This window comes from Hyaena hyaena, unplaced genomic scaffold, assembly GCF_003009895.1.
Source record: "Hyaena hyaena isolate Hyena2069 unplaced genomic scaffold, ASM300989v1 scaffold_2030, whole genome shotgun sequence".
NCBI classification, from domain to species: domain Eukaryota; kingdom Metazoa; phylum Chordata; class Mammalia; order Carnivora; family Hyaenidae; genus Hyaena; species Hyaena hyaena.
This window is the reverse complement of record NW_024082665.1, coordinates 56130-77892: the sequence shown is the minus strand read 5'-3', so window position 1 is coordinate 77892 and position 21763 is coordinate 56130.

Genomic DNA, 21763 nt, shown 5'->3' with positions numbered 1-21763 from the left:
CTCTTTTTTTCCACATTATATTTACTTAAAAAAAGTTTTCCAAAGAAAATTCTGATACAGGATATTAATCAATTTTATCTTTGATTGGTTACCTTGAAGACCAGGGGCCAGTCATCCAATATGGGAGGGGAAAAGAATTGAAGAATTGCTTCCACTTAATGAATCTGACAATTATTTACTGGGTGTATTTGTTTATCTCATTGACTTCAATTTAAAATCATCAAAAGGTGGGGCGCCTGGGTGGCTTAGTCGGTTGAGCGTCTGACTTTCGCTTAGGTCATGATCTCGCGGTTCGTGGGTTCGAGCCCCGCGTTGGGCTCTGTGCTGACTGCCAGCTCAGAGCCTGGAGCCTATTTCAGTCTGTGACTCCCTCTCTCTCTAACCCTCCCTTGCTCACGCTTTCTCCCTGTCTCTCTCCTAGAAATAAATAAAACATTTTAAAAAATAAATAAATAAAATCATCAAAAGGTTGTTGAGCTCCAAATAGAATGTATATTGAAAACTGGAGGAGACCACACCTTTTCGTGCATGAGGAACTAACTCTTCCTTCATAGAATTTAGAATACACTTTTATTTAGCTATTTCTCTCTCTCTCTCTGTCTACATATATGATATATATATATAATTATCATAAAATATTCTATCTTCCAACGACATTTTATCATGACAAGAGTAAAATTGCAAAACATTTTTAAAAAGCAAAATATTAATTTCTTTATCTCTTATGAATTTCAAAGGGTTAAAGCAGAAAACATTTTCATATCAAAAATGATTTATTCATCTGTGTGGGAAAAATAAGTTAGAAAAATAATTACATATTTGGTTTTATTTGTTGAACTAAGATAATTCAAAGCATTAGACACATGACAAAATTGCACAAGAAATATAAAGAGAAAACCTCAAGCCCCACAGATACAGAATCCATAATCTTTTACACTGGCTTTTAGTATAAGAGAAAAATATACTGAAAAAATTAACATTTCTCTCATTGCAGTCTTAATTATTCCAATTAAGAACACAAAATAGTGGGGGCGCCTGGGAGGCTCAGTTGGTTAAGCGTCCGACTTCGGCTCAGGTCATGATCTCGCGGTTCGTGGGTTCGGGTCCCGCATTGGGCTCTGTGCTGACAGCTAGCTCGGAGACTGGAGCCTGTTTCAGATTCTGTGTCTCCCTCTCTCTCTGACCCTCCCCTGCTCATGCTGTCTCTATCTCTCTCTCAAAAAAAAAAAAAGAACATAAAATATTCAAGCACATTAAAAATGCTCATTTACATATAAAATGCTTGTACTAATTATAAAATGCTTTCATTTATTCTTTCAATTAAGTTAAATGTACTAACGTGTGTTAAAGCACATTACAAGATACAAATACCTTATTAAATATAAGATTTAAAAAATAAAATTGGAGACTAGAGAACATCTTCCTAGTAATTTTGTGGATCAATCTATCTATGTGCATGCCTGAGATTAGAAGTTGTTGTAAAGGTGTCTCTATAATTCACTACATTCAGGGGCCAGGAGAAATAGCTGGCTGTTCTTTCCCCTCTTGCTATATTTCTTTTGCCATTGTGAAGCACTTTAATCCTAAGGCTTTTGTCTGTACACTCAAAACTTTAGCTTTTTCTGTTTCCTCCACCTGCAGTGTTTGAGAGTTAATTAAGATGATCAAATATCTATTAAATAGGAATAAGATACTTTTTGAATACTACCTCATTTTAGAGAATTTCCATTTTTAAGAGAATACATCTTAAACTAAAGAAATGACACTCTATGAATGACATTTTTAACATCATATAGTATGGACTCTTGCAATCAGTATCAGGAAGTACAGGTGGATCAGAAATCATATCACACTAGAACTATCTACTGTTGTTGAGATTAATTTTTCAGGGACATGGCTATAAATATCTCCACCTTCACAGTAGCAGAAAGAATCTTCCATTTTCACATATTGAGTTGTGTAAAAATTATGGGATGAAGGTGACCAGACTGATGGCTTAATAGTTAATGTTGAGGCATACCTGAGGCAAGACTGCTTTCTTTTAGGAATAAATATTTCAAGGGCTTTGGTTTCTCAAATAAATTATCTTCAATATAGCTATAATCTCAAAATAATATGCACAGTTCTCCTCTACTAAGAAAGAAGTTGCATCATCAGTTTAACCACAAGCAACAGAAAAGTTGTGTCCTATAACTTTTTTTATGTAGTCTATTCCTGTACTCACACACTGTGTTTTCCAAACTACTTCCCACCTGCCCCTACTTCAAACTTCAAACTTCTTGTTGATAGTCTAGAAAAATAACTTTTGCATGCTGTGATGCCATGTCGTGACTCAATTCATCTGTTACAAAACCATTCCTCTGGAAAAGAGGGAGCTAAGATGACAGTGAAGTAGGAGGACCTTAGGCTTGCCTCATCCCGTGAGCACAGTTAGATAACTATCAAGTCATTCTGAATACTCAAGAAATTGACTGGAGAACTGAGAGAACAAACTGCACAACTATAAGGAGAGAAGAGACCACTCTGAAGATAGGAAGTTTGGAGACATGGTTTGAGGGAAAAACGTTTCATGGGTGCTACAGAAGGGAGGGAGCCCTGGTTGCATAGAAAGGTGAGAGCGAAACATACAGCGATTCACACAACACTTCCCCCAAAACTTTTGGCTAGGAAAATGTGAAGAATGGAATTTAGTGACTTATTGCAACCATCCAGGCTCAAAGACTGGAGTTTTAGAGGTCTATGGGCTTGGCTGGGATAGAGACCTTAAGACATGCTCTACTCCTGGAAAGAACACAGAGAAACAAACCCAAGGCAGACTGCCCAATTTGAAGATAACCTAAGGGACCCAAGGAGAGACTGTTCATACTTTTGGAGGGCATCTGTGAGAAATGTCATTGCGTCTTGGGATAAAAGAAACAGCAAATGTCATTTCCCTCCATCACCCCTCAGCATGTGTGCAGAAACACCTGCTGAGTACGACTAATCAAGACACTGGCTTTCTAAACTACTTGCTCCAAATTCCACGCACTCTGGTGCAGTTGTCCTTCACTGTCAAACCTGCATTAATCTCAATATGGTCAGACTCTTACCCAGAGAACCAGTTCAGTTCCCTGCCACACCAGGTCCCTGAAGTTTAGAATTTTAAAAATCAGCAGGCTTGGCTAGGGTAGAGCCAAAGGTGCACTGCACTGTGCCAGGTAGGCAAGTGATCCAGAGATAAACACTGTGAAATCAGTAATCTGAAAAACGCTTGTGATGCAACAGGAGAAATTGTTTTCTCCTCTGAAAGTGCTTCCCTGAGAACAGCAAGCAAGGACATTCCTCTCCTGGAAGGAAAGAGGGGGCTGGGGACATATCCCTCCCGCCCAAACCTTCATCATAAACCAACATCAGTAAACAGCACAGCACCAACACTGGCTGCCTAACCTGTTTACACAAAGTCAGGCCCCCATGCACTGCTTCTCATGGCACTGTTTCTCTTGGGCAAGTATGCCTAAAAACTAATGCAACAGGCCCCTACCCAGAATAACAGGACAAACCTTGTAAGTGCAACATCTGCGGTCTATAGAGTTCTGCAAAGCTTCAATTCTAGTGGAACTAGCATCAGGTCTCTTTTAGCAAGCAGGCCAGAACACACCTACTTAAAACTTGCTAAACACTGGCCAAAGTGCAAGGAGAAAATCTGCAGACAATTACAGGGATAAACACTGCAGCAGAGTGCACGCAGCACACATCAGAGACACTTCCTGAAGCACCAGTCCTGGACAGTATATGACTTCTTCTTCATAAACCCATTATTTTCAGAAGCAGGAAATGTAACAGGCTTTCTTAACACATAGAAGACAGACAGAAATAATGCCAAGACAGAGGAATGCATTGCAAAGAAGGAAAAAGAAAAGGTCATAACCAGGGAAATAATTGATATAGATATCAGTAACATTCCTGATGAAAAATTTAGGGCAACAATCAAAATAATATTAGCTGGGCTTGAGAAAAATATAGAAGACATTAGGGATATACTTAAGACATATATAAAAGAGCTAAAAAGCAATCAGGCTGAAATGAAAAATTCAATAACTGAGGTTGAAAACTAATCTTGTAATGACCACAAGGATGGAAGAATAAGGAGAACGTATAAGTGATACAGAAGATAGAATTATGGAAACTAAAGAAACTGAACAAAAGAGAAAGAAAAATTTGGATTCATGAGAGTAGTCTTAAAGAACTCAGTGAATGAAGGAGGAGGCAAGATGGCGGAGAAGTAGGAAGCTCCGTACACTTCACTCGTCCCCATCTCTCAAATGGAGAAGGCCTGAAGCCATAGGAACCCTTACAGAATCCAGGAGTTTGAGAGGAAAAAGAGACAGAGTCTGCTGAGAGAGCCTTGTAGCGTGAGTGCGAACTGGGAAAGATAAAATCGGGCCGGCACTGGAGACACAGAGGGAGGGGGGACGCCCTTTGCAGGGAGCTGCAGTGAGTCTAAGGGGTAAAATAGAGTGGCCAAAACTGCTCAAGACCCTGTCCCTGTCGCTGGAGAAGAGAAAAACCTCCACTCGGACACAGAGTGATCCGGTTTCCTGTTGTCCAGCTGACCCTAGGCGGGACGCACTCCTCCCAGGTGACCCTGGGAGAAACTGCTCCTTGTGACCTGAAGGGGACGCAGCAAAGCCTGAAGCCGGCTGTTGTGCTTGCGGCTTGGCTGGACTCCCAGGGGGGAGGCAAGAGGCTTGAAACAGCTATGAGGGACTCACCCGCGAGTTTATATTTTGGGCAATGGGACACAGAGGGACCAGTTTCCTGCTGTCCAGCTGACCCTAGACGGGATGCACTCATCCCAGGCGACCCTGGGAGAAACTGCTCAACAGCTCAACCTGGAGGGGATGTGAGCAGCGGCTTCCGGCTTGATCCCCATGGGGAAGGCGAGAGGCTCGAAACTGCTCTGAGGGACTCGCAGGCGAGTTTATATTTCGGGAAATATCAATGGGGCGCACAGACTGCGATCTGGAAAGGAGGCCTGGCTTAGGATATAGAGCACAGCCGACCTTAGCTATGCCCCTGACACAGAGAGATCACACCCAAAAAAGTTAGTTACAACGCTTGGTTTGAGAAGGGACTGGGGCACCGCCACTTTTCTCCCCATAACCACCAAGGCAGGACCCCCGAGTGGTGCACTGGACCAAACTGTTGTGCCTGAATTGCGAATCCCAGAGACCTCGAAGGAGCTGGCACCGATGCAAATACAAAAGGCTCTTTACTACAAGCTCGAGCAGGGGCTCACCAGCCTATCAGTGTCATGGCAGCAAGGTGAAGCGAAGAACAATAAGGAACAGGGGTTTTAAGGAGTAAGGGATGGGGGTGTTACAGTACATGTAGCATCATCATATAAGTACCAATTACAATTACAGCTTTGACCATTCAGTATCTGTGAGGTGTTCATTACTTTTGGTGGGACCCAATCATGACTTTTGAGAATCCTTTGAAAATGACCAATTATGAGGTGAGTTTAAAGGGCCCACGTGGGGTTCAGGCAAGTGGTGAGAAATTGGCTAGTTTGTATCTGCAGTTCCCAGCCTTGACTCAGACCATAGGAATGGTTTTTGATTAGCTGAACTGAGGGCGGTCCGAGGATGGCTTTTGCCTTGAACAGTCTGAGGCTTTTCCTGGAACTGGGATTGGGGCTACGTGCAGCCCGAGGGTTTCTTAATGGAGGACTTAATTTTTGGCTCTTCAAAACCACGTCCATCCCTGCTAGAGAGCTGTTTTGTTTTTGTTTTTGTTTTTGTTTTTGTTTTTACCGGAGCTGGGCCAAGACCAACATAGATGCACTGCCCTGATGAATTCTGGTCACTGGCTTGACTAAACAGTCACACTTAATCCATTTTCTAGATGTAAATTCTACACCTCCACTGCTATCTTTTTACCTCTCTCTCTCTCTCTCTCTCTGGAGTAATCACACAATATAGTTTCTCTGAGTAGCGTTATGGTCATTTCTTTCGCCTCCTCTCCAACCATATTCCACTCTTTATCTCTCTGAATTAACCCTCTTAGTCCTAGTCCTTCTGCCTGCTCATTTCATTTCCAATTTTGCTTCCTCCAAGCCCTGACATTTCTCTCTTTGTATATGCTCTTCCACCAGCGCGACAAACACCTGGCTATTTATTTGTAGCAGGGAATTCTGGTTCTATGCTTTAGACTGTCCTTTGTCTATTGGGTTTATCATTTATCTTTTCTTTATTTTTAATTTTATGTATTTTTATTTTTATTATTCGTCTTCCCACTTTCTTTTCTTTTCTTTTTTGTATGTGTTCCTTCCTTTTTTTTCTTTTTCTTTTTCCCTTTCAGCTTGAGTGTTTGTTGGATTTGTCTGTGCGTTTGTGTGCCTTTGTTACATGTGTGTTTATTGTTCTGATTTTTTCCCCCAGGGCAACCTCAAGAAATAAGCTAAAGTACACACAGTGGAGACTCCCAAATACCACTATGAGTAGGACAATAAAATAACCAAGGTTTCAGCAAGAAAGACCAAGAGAAATCATTCAAAGAACACTTTCTGAACAGACAGGGCCTGAACAGTCAAAGAGCCTTCTTTGGTAGAGCAACACTCGCAGGTGCAGAGTGCATAACATGCTTTTAAAACTAACAAGAGATTGAAAGCTAACCAAACTATGAAACGGAAGAACTCCCCTCCAAAGAAATTCCAGGAAAAATTGACAGCTAAAGAACTGCTCACAACAGATATAAGCAAAATTACTGAACAGAATTTAGAAAAAATAGTAATAAAATTAATCACTGGGCTTGAAAAAGGCATGGAAGACATCAGAAAAACTATTGCTACAAAGACTATGGAGCATAAAAATAGTTATGATGAATTAAAAAATGTGATAAAGGAGATGCAAAATAAAATGGAGGCGTCCAATGCACAGATTGAAGAGGCAGAAAGGAGAATAAGTGATTTAGAAGACACAATTATAGAAAAAGGAAGCTGAGAAAAAGAGAGATAAACTGATACAAGAACATGAAAGGAGAGTTCGAAAGTTCAGTGATACAACCAAACAGAAGAATATCCGTATGATAGGAATTCCAGAAGAGGAAGAAGGAGGGAAAGGCACTGAAGGAATCCTTAAACAAATTATAGCAGAGAACTTCCCCAATCTGGGGAAGGAATCAGACTATGAAATTCGATAGGCACAGAGAAATCCCCTCAGATGTAATTTGAATCGATCTTCTGCACGATATCATAGTGAAACGGGCAAAATATAAGGACAAAGAGAGAATTCTGAAAGCAGCTAGGGATAAAAGGGCCGTAAATACAAAGGGAAACCAATCAGTGTGGTGACAGACCTATCTGCTGACTCTTGGCAAGCCAGAAAGGAATGGCAGTAGATCTTCAATGTGATGAACAGAAAACATATGCAGCCAAGAATCCTCTATCCAGCAAGCCTGTCATTCAGAATAGAAGGATGCATTCAAGTCTTTCCAAATAAACAAACATTGAAAGAATTCATCTTTCCACTAAACCAGCCCTACAAGGAATCATGAGGGGGACTCTATGAGGGAAATGTTGCAAAGTATTCAAGATACCAGAGACACCACCACAAGCATGAATCCCACAAAGGACACGATGACTCGAAACCCATATTTTTCGATAATAACTCTGAATGTAAATGGACTAAATGCCCCAATCAAAAGGGTAGCAGAATGGATAAAAACCCAAAATCTATCTATTTGCTGTCTACAAGAAACTCACTTTAGACTGGAGGACACCTTCAGATTGAAAGCAAGGCTGTGGAGAAATGCATATCATGCTACTGGAGTTTCTTTTCTAAAGAAAGCTGGAGTAGCTATACTTATATCAGACAAGCTGGAATTTAAAGTAAAGACACTATCAAAGGATGAAGAAGGGCATTATGTAATAATTGTAGGGTCTATCCATCAGGAAGAGCTAACAATTATAAATGTCTATGCACCAAATATGGGAGCACCTAAATACATAGAACAACTAATCACACACAAAAACTCTCTTATGGATAAGAATGCACTAATAGAAGGGGATGTTAATACTCCACTTACAGCAATGGATGGATCAACCAGCAGAAAATCACTTAAAGACACAATGGACATGAGTGACACATTGGACCAGATGGATTTGACAGATATATTTAGAACTCTACATCCTGAGACCATGGAATTCACTTTCTTCTCAAGTGCGCATGTGACATTCTCCAAAAGATCAGATACTGGGTCATAAAGCAGCCCTCAATAAATATAAAAGAATTGGGATCATACCATGTACACTTTCAGATCACAATGCTTTGAAACTTGAAATCAATCACAGGAAGAATTCTGGAAAACCTCCAAACACATGGAGGTTAAAGAACACACTAATAAAGAATGAATGGGCCAATTAGGCAATTAGAGAAGACATTTAAAAATATATGGAAACAGAGGAAAACGAAAATACAACAATCCAAACTCTATGGGATGCGGCGAAGGCAGTCCTAAGAGGAAAGCACATTGCACTCCAGGCCTATTTCAAGAAATTAGAAAGAGGGCAAATGCGAAATCTAACAACACACCTAAAGGAACTAGAGGGAGAGCAATAAGAGCACCGCAAACCCAGTAGGAGAAGAGAAATACTAAAAGTCAGGGCAGAAATAAACAATATAGAAACCAAAGAAACAGTTCCACAGATCCACGAAACCAAGAGTTGGTTTTTTGAAAAAATAAACAAAATTGACAAGCCTCTAGCCAGGCTTCTCAAAAGAAAAGAGAGAGCACTGACATAGACAAAATCATGAATGAAAAGGGACTGATTACAACCAACCCCTCAGAAATACGAGCAATTATCAGGGGATACTATGAAAAATTAAATACCAACACACTGGACAACTTAGAAGAAATGGGCAAATTGCTAATCACACACTCACTACCAAAATTCCCACGAGATGAGATTGAAAATCTGTACAGGGGCGCCTGGGTGGCTTAGTCGGTTAAGCGTCCGACTTTCACTTAGGTCATGATCTCGCGGTTCGTGGGTTCGAGCCCCGCGTCGGGCTCTGTGCTGACTGCCAGCTCAGAGCCTGGAGCCTGTTTCAGTCTGTGACTCCCTCTCTCTGACCCTCCCCTGCTCACACTGTCTTTCTCTCTCTCTCCTAGAAATAAATAAAAATATTAAAAAAAAAAAGAAAATCTGTACAGACTCATAACTAGTGAAGAAATGAAACCAGTTATCAACAGTCTCCCAACAAATAAGAGCTCTGGGCCAGGTGGCTTCCCTGGGGAATCTTACCAGACATTTAAAATAGAATTAATACCCATTCTTCTCTAGCTATTCTAAAAATTAAAAATCGAAGGGAAACTTCCGGACTTATTTTATGAAGCCAGCATCATTTTGATTCCCAAGCCAGACAGAGATCCAGCAAAAGAAGAGAACTACAGGCCAATACCCTTGATGAACACAGATGTAAAAGTTCTCAACAAGATCCTTGCAGATCGAATCCAGCAGCACATAAAAATAATTATCCACCAAGATCAAGTGGGATTCATTCCTGGGTTACAGGGCTGGTTCAATATTCACAATAAATCAATGTGATACATCACATTAACAAAAGAAAAGATAAAAACCATATGATCCTGTCAGTAGATGTAGAAAAAGCATTTGGCAAGATACAGTATCCTTTTTAATAAAGACTGTCGAGAAAGTCAGGATAGAAGGAACTTACTTAAACATCTTAAAAGCCATCTATGAGAAGTCCTCAGCTAACATAATCCTTAAGTGGGGGAAAGCTCTCAGCTTTCAGTGAGGCAGCCCCCCTCACTGTTGATGGCAACAGAAAAAGAAATCAAGAAACTGATCCCATTCACAATTGCACAAAATACTATAAAATACCTAGGAATACACGTAACCAAAGATATAAGACATCTGTATGATGAAAACTATAGAAAACTCATGAAGGAAATTGAAGAAGACAAAAAGAAATGGAAAAACATTCCATGCTCATGGATTGGGAGAATAAATATTCTTAAAATGTCATTACTACCCAAAGCAATCTACACATTCAATGCAATTCCAATCAAAATTGCACCAGCATTCTTCTCAAAGCTAGAATAAACTATTCTAAAATTTGTATGGAACCACAAAAGACCCCGAATAGTTTTCAAAGTACTATTGAAGAAGAAAACCAAAACGGGAGGCATCACCATCCCAGACTTTAGCCTCTACTACAAAGCTGTCATCATCAAGACGCCATGGTATTGGCACAAAAACAGACACATAGACCAATGGAATAGAATTGAGAACTCAGAACTGGGCCCAAAATTATAGAGCCAACTGATCCTTGACAAACCAGGAAACAGTATCCAAAGGAAAGAAGACAGCCTCTTTAACAGATAGTGCTGGGAGAAATGGACAAAAACATGCAGAAGAATAAAGCTAGATCACTTTCTCACACCATACACAAAAATAAACTCAAAACGGATGAAGTACTTGAATGTGAGACAGGAAACCATCAAAACCCTAGAGGAGAAAGCAGGAAACAACCTCCTTGACCACAGCCGAAGCAATTTCTTACTTGACACATCACCAAAGGCAAGGGAATCAAGAGCAAAAAGGAACTACTGGGACCTCATCAAGATGAAAAGCTTCTGCAAGGCAAAGGAGACAATCCATAAAACTAATAGGCAACTGACAGAATGGGAAAAGATAGTTGCCAATGACATATCAGATAAAGGGTTAATATCCAAAATCTGTAAGGAACTCACCAAATTCCACACCGGAAAAACAAACAATCCAGTGAAGAAATGGGCAGAAGAGTTGAACAGACACTTCTCCAAAGAGGACATCCAGATGGCCAACAGACACATGAAGCGATGCTCAGCGTCCCTCATCATCAGGGAAATACAAATCAAAACCACACTGAGATATCACCTCACGCCGATCAGAGTGGCTAAAGTGAGGAATGCAGAGGACTCTCGATGCTGGCGAGAATGTGGGAAAATGGGCAGCCTCCCTCACTGTTGATTGGGAATATAAACTGGTGCAGCCTCTCTGTAAAACAGTGTGGGGGTTCCTCAAAAAATTAACACTAGAACTCCCCTATGACCCAGCAATAGCACTGCTAGGAATTTACCCAAAGGATAGAGGAGTGCTGATGCACTGGGGCACATGTATTCCAATATTCATAGAAACACTTTCAACAATATCCAAATCTTGTAAGGAGCCAAAATGTCCATAAACTGAGAATGGATCAAGAAGCTGTGGTTTATCTATACAATGGAATACTACATGGCAATGGAAAGAATGTAATCTGGTCATTTGTACAATGTCGATGGAACTTCTCAGGCAGAGACAGATACCATATGTTTTCACTTATAAGTGGAACAGGAGAAACTTAACAGAGGACCATGAGAGAGGAGAAGTGGAATAAATAGCTGGGAAGAGGGAGGGAGGCAAACCATGAGAGACTCTTGAATGCTGATAACAAACTGAGGGTTGATGGGGGTGAGGGAGAGAAGAGGCGTGATGGGCATGAAGGAGAGTACTTGTTGGGATGAGCACTGGATGTTACATGGAAACAAACTTGACAATAAACTATGAAAGAAAAAATTTATAAAGGTGAAAACAAGGAGTAACCTCTCTTACACTGTTACATCAGTAACCTCTTTTACAACTTCTTATTAGATATATTTCCTGTGGCAAGCGAACCAAAAGCAAAAATAAACTATTAGGACTTAATCAAGGTGAAAAATTTATGCATAACAAAAGAAACAATAAACGAAACTAAAAGGCAACTTCTGGAATGGGAGAATATATTTGCATGGGACATGTGTGATGAAAGGCTGATATCTAGAACTTACCAAACTCAAAACCCAAAAAACAAATAATGCAGTGAAGAAATGGGCAGAAGACATGAATAGACATTTTTCCAAAAAGGGCATTGAATCGGATACCATACACATGAGAAGATGTTCAACATTACTCATCATCAGGGAAATACAAATGAAAACTACAATGCAGTATCACCTCACACCCTTTAGAATGGCTAAAATTAACAACACAGGAAACCACAGATGTTGCCAACGATCTGGTTTTGGTGAAATGTAAACTGGTACAGCCACTCTGGAAAACAGTATGGAGGCTCCTCAAACTGTAAAAAATAGAACTATGGCACAATCCAGCAATTGAACTACACTACTACGTGCTTACCCAAAGAATACAAAAATACTAATTCAAAGAGATACGTGTACCCTGATATGTAAAGCAGCATTATCAACAATAGCCAAATTATAGATAGAGCCCAAGTGTCCACTGAATGTTGAATGGATAAAGAAAATGTGGTATAGGGGTTACTGGGTAGCTCAGTCGGTTTAGAGTCCAACTTCAACTTAGATCATGATCTCATGGTTTGTGGGTTCGAGCCCCATTTCAGGCTCTGTGCTGACAGATCAGAGACTGAAGCCTGCTTCGTTTTCTGTGTCTCCTTTTCTCTCTACCCCTCCCCCACTCAAGCTCTGTCTCTCAAAAATAAATAATTTTTTTAAAAAAGAAAATGTCGTTTACACACACACACACACACACACACACACACACAATGGAATGTTACTCAACCATAATAAAAGAATGAAATTTTGCCATTTGCAATGGCATGGATGGAGCTTGAGAGTACTATGCTATGTGAATTAACTCAGTTAAGAAGGGCAAATTCCATATCATTTCACTCATGTGTGGAATTTGAGAAACAAAACAGATGAACATGGTGGGGAGGAGAGAGCCAAAACAAAAAACAGACTCTTAACCATAGAGAACAACTGAGTGTTACTGGACAGCAGATCAGTGGGTGGATGAGTTTGATAGGTGATGTGTATTAAGAAGGGCACATGTCATGAGCACTGGCTGGTGTGTGTATGTGATGAATCACTAAATTGTACGCTTAAAACTAATATTACAGTGTATGTTAACTAACTGGAATTTAAATAAAAATCTGAAAAACAATAAACAAAACATTTTAAAAATCATTCATATTTTTGTGCATCACAGGATGTACACATCTAAGGAATCCTTTTAAATTATCAGCCCATTATTTCCCACTATAAGTACTTCCAATATGTACATTCACTGAAATGTCATTAGATTTCATATCGACATATTAAAAATCTTTTACAGTGGAGTGTAATATCCTCTAAAACTTGATATACTTATTTGAGATTGGCTAATACAAAGTGTCTAAATTTCACATTGCCTACTCTTTTTTTTTTTTTTTACAAATAGTTTATTGTCAAATTAGTTTCTACATAACACTCAGTGCTCATCCCCAAAGTGCCCTCCTCCATGCCCATCCCCCCCTACCCCCCACATCCATCAGTCCTCAGCTTTTGTCAGCATTCAAGAGTCTCTCATGGTTTGCCTCTCTCCCTTTCCCCCACCATTTCCGCTCTTCTTCTTCCCCTTGTTCCTCCGTCAAGTTCCTCCTAATCCTCCTATACGTGCAAACATATGACATTGCCTACTCTTAATAATGGATATATTGTTTAAAAATTTTTTAAAAATATTTTTTATTTATTTCTAGGAGAGAGGGAGACACAGACTCTGAAACAGGCTCCAGGCTCTGAGCTGGCAGTCAGCACAGAGCCCGACGTGGGGCCCGAACCCACGAACCGCGAGATCATAACCTAAGCGAAAGTCGGACGCTTAACCAACTAAGCCACCCAGGCGCCCCTGGATATATTGTTTTAGATCAAAGCAAAAATATAGATGATATATGCTATTAGTTCTTAGCAATGATTACCAATATAATATCATGTCATGTTATTATACAGCCAAAGAAACTTCTGGAAGTTGCTTCTACCTTAAATTATTTAGTAGTAGATATACCCCCAATACTGGGTTTCAGAGAATACCATTTTACAACTATCTTTGAGTCTAAAATCCATATAATTCGTTGACAATTGTGTAACACAAATACTACCCAAAATGCCCAAGAAGAAAACAATTATTAATATGAGAAAAACATCACTGAGTCTTCTTGAATTCAGAGACATACACAAGGCAGAGAAAACAATGGAATATAAATATTTGTCATTCACTGAGACAATGTACGCATCACAACATTCATTCAGTCCTCTTCATTTTGAATAGTGGTTTGGGCTATTGTTACCTAATTTTGAGCAAATTGATGTGTGTTTTATTTGATCCCAGTATCAGAATCATCAGAATAATATGGCTAGTTGTTGTCATAGAAAGGATAGCAATAATTCATGGAGTGCTCAACTAGGACTCAGGTTCTAATAATGATATTATTATTTCCACTTTATAGCACATTTCAATGAAAAAGAAAACATGTATTGCATTATCTGTTTTAATCCTCAGCATAATTCACTAAGGTTTGTCTTATCATCTTCCTTTTACACATGAAAGAAAACAGGCTCAGAAAATAGAGGACTAGTTTGAGAGCTATGCTTTGAGCACAGTTATCCTTAAACCAAGTCTAAGACTTTGTCCTTTATCCCACAGCTCTGCTTCTTGTCCCAGTACAGATGCTGATGTCTTCAAATCACTTAACCCCATTGAATGTAATTTTTCCTACCTGCAAAAGTGGCTATGGGGTATGGAAAGTAAGGGTTGAATCTCAGTTATTTGATCTCATGAACCAATAATTATTTGGCGTAGGAGTGTGAGGGGGCTCAAAAATATTTCAGGGAGTACATGAAATTATATATCCACTGAACATAAATAAGATATGTTGCACATATGCATATATAAATGCTGCTGAGATTAATCAAACACACATTCACTCAAAACCAGTATTGAATCCATTGTAGCTTTTTGTTGTTATGTGTTTTTTCAATTAATGGCTACTAAAAGTGCCATCATTTTCTAGGGAGAACCCTACATTTTGCAGTTTTAAAAATGGTCTCTATACTCAAAATGGTTGGGAATCTCTAAACCATAAGATCTCCAAAACACCTTTGAGCTTGAAAATTTTATGAAATTGTTACTCAAACCAGGCCTTATTTAGTCATAACTGTGATCCAATTGGCTCTGTATTGGTTGACCCATAGTAAAATTGATCTAATTGATCATGTAAAACAAGTTTGAGTGTATTTTCATTTAAGAAACTAATTAAAGGAGGGTGGGATATTGGATAGAACGGTGGTTTCAAAAAAGAAATCATCATAATACTCATATATATTTATTATTTTGATTCTGAGTTGTAGGTGAGATAAGGCTAGTTAACTATATTGGTACTAGCCTTCCAGAGGCTTGTAATGTAAGACATTTATTATTTTACTACCGCATATCATTTGAAATATGATATAGTCAATTCTCATAATCTGCTCTGTTCTAAACTGACATAATCTCTTGCTTATAATATTACAACAGATTCCAAATTAGTTTCCTTTGTCATGCCATTATCTCCACCATAGTGTATTCTCAATATACAAGCCAGACTGATATTTTTAAAACATAATCAGATCATGTCATTCCCCTTCTCACAATTCTCCAATGATGTCTTATGTCATTCAAAGTAAAACTTGAACTCTTTCAAATGGTCAAACGCCCTACATTATTTTCCCCTTATATTCTACCTTTCTTTTGTATTACTCTCTGTCTCCACTCGGCCTTTACAGTTTGTCTCTGCCTATCTCCATTTCTGGAACTAAAGTTTCCAGTGAGTAATTGTTACTTTGTGCTACTAGTTCTCTAAGGCTTCCCTGAAATAAGTTATAGTGGTTTGAACAAGTGAAGGCACTTCCTAAGTATAGAGTACAGCAGCTCACATGTCAGGAAAGGGCATTAACACTTTGATAAGAAAGCTCTATTCGCTGTGGCCAGTCTAGAAGTGAATATGACTTCTCTAGTAGCGAAGTATTGGTAAAATTAAGTAACAAGTCTTACCTGTTTGATGCATATAGTATTTCCCAGGCACCTTGATTTTATGTTTCATGATGACTTTTATTGTTTTATGATTTGAGGGTCACAACTAGGCTTAAAATCAGTGAAATTTGACAGACATAATGAATAACATAGGCCTTACTTTTATGATTTTATATTGCACATTGTCCAAACTGGTATGTATAATAGGAACAAGTTATAACATGCTCTTAATTATGTGCCATGAAAACACATTACCAGGGCAGTTTCTGTAGGCGTAGCTCCAAATGTGAATTCATGCTAAATACTATTTACCACAACTTGTGAAGTGTAAGAAAGCAACTCCTAAACAAAGAGATTTTACATTAATATTTTTGCTACCAAAAAGTTAATATTTTTATTTTGTGCATAAATAAAATAGAGAGCTTTGTCATTATCTAAGTTCATAACTCTTAGAAAGAATTGTCAAGTATTCAAATATATGAGATATACCTCTCCAATAATGTATTGCACAAAGAATATTCTAAAACCAATCAACAAAATACAATTTAACATAAAATAAGGAGGAATTGAGAGGGAGTGGTTAGAAAGCCCAGGGATAACAAGAAAGAAAGAAAGAAAGAAAGAAAGAAAGAAAGAAAGAAAGAAAGAAAGAAAGAAAGAAAGAAAGAAAGAAAGAAAGAAAGCCAAGGCATATATGTAACGATACACCTTTGAAGAACCTGTTTTTACATGAGACTGGATTTGAATCATCAAACCTCAGCTTTACTTAAGGGGAAAAATGTGGTGGCAGGAGATAATCAGAAAAAGTTTGGATAAGGAGGGATACAACTTGAATGTTATGATTACTCTCTTGTGACTTTTTGTACTTAGGAATGGATTCATTGGGTGTATATCGTTTAAAGGAGATATTTTATTCAATTTTCTCAGAGCCAGTTAGAAAGAATGCAAATGTTAAGACAAAAGAAAGAAAAAGAAAGGAATAGAGGGAGGAAGGAAGGAAGGAAGGAAGGAAGGAAGGAAGGAAGGAAGGAAGGAAGGAAGGAAGGAAGGAAGGAAGGAAGGAGAGAGGTAGGGAGAGAAGAAGGAGAAAAGAAGAAACAAAGAAAGAGAGGGAGGGGGAATAAAGGAGGGAAAGAGAGAGGGAATGAAAGAAAGGAGGCACATATACGTTCTCACTTAATGCTCACAATAACCCAACAAGGTAGGTATTATTCCTATATTTTGAGAAAAGGAAAATAAAGCTGTAAAAGGTTAAGTAATTTGCCCAAGTATTGCGACTACTAAGTGGCTCAATTAGAATTTAAACCTAGGTTTGCCTGGCTCCATGTTCATATTATCATTCTAGTATGTCAAATTTCTGTGATAAGTCTGACACAGAATTTTGGTTTGTAGTCATGGTTCATATGGGTTTTTTCAGGTGGCACACAGGTTATCTTATGCCATTAACAAAAATAATATAACAGTGCATAATCTTTAGTTCCTGTTATGTATTCTGTTATGCAACAGAATTTCTGCTTTTAATTAAAATGCAGACATAACCATATTCCACCTCATCAAAAGTAGGACTTCCCCAATTCTGAGGATTTTTTTTTTTTTTCAGAAAGGAAGGAGCAAGTGGAATATGCGGTCTGTGAAGTCTTTTGCCCCATCAGAAGGGCCAACAGAATGAAAATATTTTAGAACAACTTAATACACATATTCTGCATGAAGTAGGCACAGTACATATTTTTGACTGATACCAGAAATGTGTTCTTCTCAGTAGGTTTACTCAGGTAGAATGCAGAAAAGCAATTTGCTAAATTTAATCAATGTCACTACATTGCATGAGTGAAAGCCCTTACTATCCCACTGTTCTTCTGAATTCAAATGAGATAGTTGAATAATTGAAAGAGCATTCTATGGAGGTTCTCTTGGTACTTTATTGCCCGAGAAATTATGGTAAGCACGTCCTATGCTAAATTCTTCTGCAAAATGAAACAAAGTTTTACAGTGACATTGCAGTATATGAAGGTCTGGGTAAAACTAAAAAGACATATAAATATGGTTCTTACTCTTTGAAGATATACTATTTTTAAGATTAAAAATATTTTCTAAAGTGGATGGGAAAGATAAAACATCTAATGTTAGCAATAGCTACTACCAAGGAGTAGATTAGGATGGGGGGGCACATCTAATGGACCTGTCACTTTTTACTGAATATATTTTTGTAATGTTTATTTTTTTTACTATAAGAATGTGTTAATACATTATTTGTGTAACGTTAAAAAATTAGGCTAGTCAGTAAAAATAAAAAGAAACTTTCTAGTGTTGTGATTATAATTTTTTTCTTAGTTTATTGTCAGATTGGTTTCCATATAACACCCAGTGCTCATCCCCACAAGTGCCCTCCTCCATGTCCATCACCCCCCCTTCCCGACTCCCCCACCCTCATCAGCCCTCAGTTTGTTCTCAGCATTCAAGAGTCTCTCATGGTTTGCCTCCCTCCCTCTCCCCAACTACTTTTCCCCTTCTTCTCCTCCATGGTCCTCTGTTAAGTGACTCCTAATCCTCCTATACGTGCAAACATATGGTATCTGTCCTTCTCTGCCTGACTTATTTCACTCAGCATAACATCCTCAAGTTCCAGCCACATTGATACAAATGGCCAGATTTCATTTTTTCTCATTGCCATGTAGTATTCCATTGTATAAATAAAATACAAATCAAAACCACACTGAGATACCACCTCACGCCGGTCAGAGTGGTTAAAATGAACAAATCAGGAGACTATAGAAGCTGGCGAGGATGTGATTGTCATTTTAAATAGTCACAATTTTTTTTTTTTTTTTTTTTTTTATGAAAAGGATTAAGTAGGAAGTATTGCTAGGAATAAGTAAAGGAAAACCCGGCTGCTCCAGCAAACTAACTTTTTCTTTCACTCTCTTTCTTTTTCACTTTCTTCATTAAACTCATTTCCCTCTTCTCAGAGGGAATAAAGAATAAGGAATTGAGGGGCCCCTGGGTGGCTCAGTCGGTTAAGCATCCGACTTTGGCTCAGGTCATGATCTCGCGGTTCGTGGGTTCGAGCCCCACGTCGGGCTCTGTGCTGATGGCTAGCTCAGAGCCTGGAGCCTGCTTCAGATTCTGCGTCTCCTTCTCTCTCTGACCCTCCCCTGCTCATGCTGTCTCTCTCTCTCTCAGAAATAAATAAAACATTAAAAAGAAAAAAAAAAGTGGCGCCTGGGTGGCTTACTCGGTTAGGCGTCCGACTTTCGCTTAGGTCGTGATCTCGCGGTCGTGGGTTCGAGCCCCGCGTCCGGCTCTGTGCTGACTGCCAGCTCAGAGCCTGGAGCCTGTTTCAGTCTGTGACTCCCTCTCTCTCTGACCCTCCCCTGCTCATGCTGTCTCTCTCTCTCTCTCTCTCTCTCTCTCTCTCCTAGAAATAAATAAAACATTAAAAAAAAAAGAAAAAAAAGGAATTGAATCAGAATTTACAATACAAAAGCCTGGTTGATTAAATAGGGAAGCTTTTCAGTTGAACTAAAATTTTAATGGTGAGTATTGTTCTACTATTCATGTATTTTTGAGTTTGAAAAATGGTGTTTACATAAACAAAAACTTGCAGTCAGAAAAGGAATCAGAGATATTTAAAGTAAATATTCGAGTTATGTTTCCTGACATTATAAAAGCAGGAAATTTGTACAATCAGAGTAATGAAGATGCCATGTTCTTATTGTTTTCATTTTTTGAATGTATTCATATTGATTAGTATTCTCTGCTTGAAGTATTTTTATAGACAGTATAACCTGCCATTTTCTAGCACCTGGAGCATACTTTCTACATGGTTTTGTGAGAAGTCTTCGCTTCAAGGACTTTTGAGTTGGGGTACAAAGCCAACTAGAGGCTACAAATTGATTATTTTCAGATGTTCCTTCCTGAGAACATTATGTGGCTGGGAGTAACCAAAAAAAAAAAAATAAATAAATAAAATAAAAAGAAAGGAAACAAGACCACCCTTATTGCAGCAAAGCTACATAATTCCAACTTTCCTTTACCTAAATAAGATAAATAAGCAACTCTATTTTGTTTGTTTCCTAGAAATGAAATAATTAAAGCAGTTATTGTCTTCCCCTTTAATCTTCATGTTGTCTATGACCTGCTCATAAAAAAAAAAAATATTATGACATGTTATAGGGTTTTTTTTTCTTTTTTTTTTTTTTTTGGTCAGGCTCTTAGATGTAATTTTTAATTATTATTAATAAAAACATCAGTATTCCTAACTTAGAAAACTCACTTTAAAAATTAGTTTGCATAAGTGTAAAAGTGCAAGAGGTGCCAATCACAGAGTAACCATGTTAAGATGATAGGACAAACTGCAAATATAAGCCATCATATCTCACATGAATCGTCAATAGATTTCAAACTGGTCTGAATGATGAAATCTTGAGTTAGAAAATTTAGAAACCTTAAGACTCCCTAGCTCTTGCTGGAAGGAGATAAAGAGCATACATGCTCATCTCTATAGACTAGAAGGATGACTATAATGATACAACTTACATGGCACATTTTTGCTTGCAAAATACTAAGACTTTGCTGCTATGATCTGACCTGGAAAAAGACTAAATTAAAAACAAAACACAAGAGCATCAACAGTAAATAAAGCCTATGTCTTGGGTCAAAGATGTCCTTTTCTTCAGAATACCCATGTCTCATCCCAGTCCCACTCATACATTTATAATGTAAACCATATACATTAGATCTCATCTGAAGGCATTGACAATTCATCTGTGTTCTCTTCAATTGATTAATTCAAACAAAACACACACTCTGATCAAACATCTACTAAGTTCCATGCCTTTGAAGGACTCCACTACCTTGTCTCTCAGGCCTCCCTAAAACTAGAATTATTGGATGGATAGATTTTATTCTTTTTTCTCTCTTTTTTATCCCGTTCTTCACTCCTTCCTCTCTTCCTTTCTTCCTTCTTTCCTTCCTTCCTTCCTTCCTTCCTTCCTTCCTTCCTTCCTTCCATCTTTGCATATAGCTAGTAATAACTAAATGCTTACTCTCTGTCAAGTACTGGCTAGGTGACAGGTGTATGAAACATACCTAGCCCCTGTCCACCAGGAGCTCAAAATCTATGGGGATATCCAGAATAGCAAATCCATAATTATGATATAATATGGTAAGCACCAGTATAGGTGAAGTATGGGAAGTTATGTAAGCATGAAAATTGTACTAATCCTTGGGGAGTCTGGGTGGTTCAGTTGGTTAAACGTCTGACTCTTGATTTCAGCTCAAGTCATGATCTCACAGCTTGCGCTGATAGCACAGAGCTGCTTGGGATTCCCTCTCTCCCTCTCTCTGCCCACTCCCCCCCCCCGCTCACATGGATGATTTCTCTCACTCTCTCTCAAAATAAATAAATAAACTTTAAAAAAAAGAGATACAACAGGATTCTGTATGTTGATTATGTATCCTCTGAGTTTACTGATTTCGTTTATCAGTTCTAGCAGTCGTTTGGTGGAATTCTTCAGGTTTCTTATGTAGAGTATCACGTCATCTGCAAATTGTGAAAGTTTTACATCATCATTGATTTGGATACCTTTTATTTATTTTTACTTGATTATTGTCACTAGGACTTACAGTATTGTGTTGAATAAAAGTGGTAAGAGTGGACATCCCTGTATTGTATGTGACGTCAGGAGAAAAGCTCACAGTATCCCCATTAATGATGATGTTAGCTGTAGGTTTTTCTTTATCTTTTTTCTTTTTTTTAATGTTTTATTTACTTCTGAGAGAGAGAGAGAGACAGCGTGAGCAGGGGAGGGTCAGAGAGAGAGGGAGATACAGACTCTGAAACAGGCTCCAGGCTCTGAGCTGGCAGTCAGCACAGAGCCCGACGCGGGGCTC